We start from the raw sequence: 1,252 nt of genomic DNA, 5'->3' as shown, positions 1-1,252 counted from the left end.
GGATTCACAAAAGCTAGTCTTTCTAAGAGGTGTGAATGATGACTCTCTAGAAGCACTAGACCTAATGGTTGGTGGTGATGTATATCAAGCTTCTTAGAAAGACCTTAGGAAGATCTATCAAAACTGTTCAAGGTCAAACATGAAGAAAGGCCAAGGACCTCATTCCACAGTCACTAAAGGAATCAGTCAAGGCATTTCAAAGCTCGAGATATCTTACCTATTGTCAGATTTTGAACAATACATCATCAACGATGTTGTTATACATCTTGACACAATGACTACAAAGAAAAAGTATGCAGAAGTTGAGTTACAACTAACTAAATACTGCCCCCATTGCTAGAAGCAAAAGAAGGATTGCCAATGTAAACTAGTTGCGAGCATGGAGAACCAAAATCTTCCAACTGAGTATGTCAAGATAGATGGAGATGATGAGCAAGTATTCTTTGTTTGTCAACATAAACCATGGGCCCAAAATCAAGGTATGCCTCAGGACCCTTTGCAAAATTCAAATTCATATGGTAATCAATGGAAAAACCATAATCCCTAAGGTCCTCCACAATATCAACCTAATTGGACCAATGTTGGGAAAAACAACCCACAACAATCCCAATGGCCTTAGAATTCCCAACCACCTTGGCCTAACCAATAGAGTAACTAATGGTAGAACCAAAAAAACTACTGGCAGAACCAGTATAACCAATGGCAACCACCCCAAGGGAATTGTCAATATATGAACCAATGGAGGGGATCTCAACAATGGCCTAACAAAAATACTGGTACTCCATCATTACAACCTCTAGTTCAGCAACCTACTCTAATGTCACCACCCACAAATCTTGGACCTCAAAAGAAAACACAGTTACTTGCACAACCTTAGCCAAACCTAAATAGCTAATAGCCACAACAACCTCCGTATAGTGTTGATGCATGGCAATATCCTACTTATGCTTTAGGTGTTGCAAATATACATCTAAGATTTGGTACAACTTTACTAGCACCTAAATTGCCTCTTATAACTGAAATAACAAACCCTCCTATAGCATCAAAACCCTCGATTAACCCAACCAATTTTACCATGTCAACCCAAGCTCAACCAATTGTGGAACCTCCTTTTCGAAGAAAGCTTATACAAAATAAACCTGAACAAATAGAGGAACAACCCTTTAATATTATTGATCAACTGAAGAACATACATGTCCAAATACCCCTATTTTAAGTCATTAAGGATGTTTCAATTTATGGAAAAGCCATT

Source organism: Cupressus sempervirens, chromosome 10 (assembly GCF_028749045.1).
Source record: "Cupressus sempervirens isolate cs-2001-9-10 chromosome 10, ASM2874904v1, whole genome shotgun sequence".
NCBI classification, from domain to species: domain Eukaryota; kingdom Viridiplantae; phylum Streptophyta; class Pinopsida; order Cupressales; family Cupressaceae; genus Cupressus; species Cupressus sempervirens.
Note: the sequence above shows the minus strand (reverse complement) of the source record.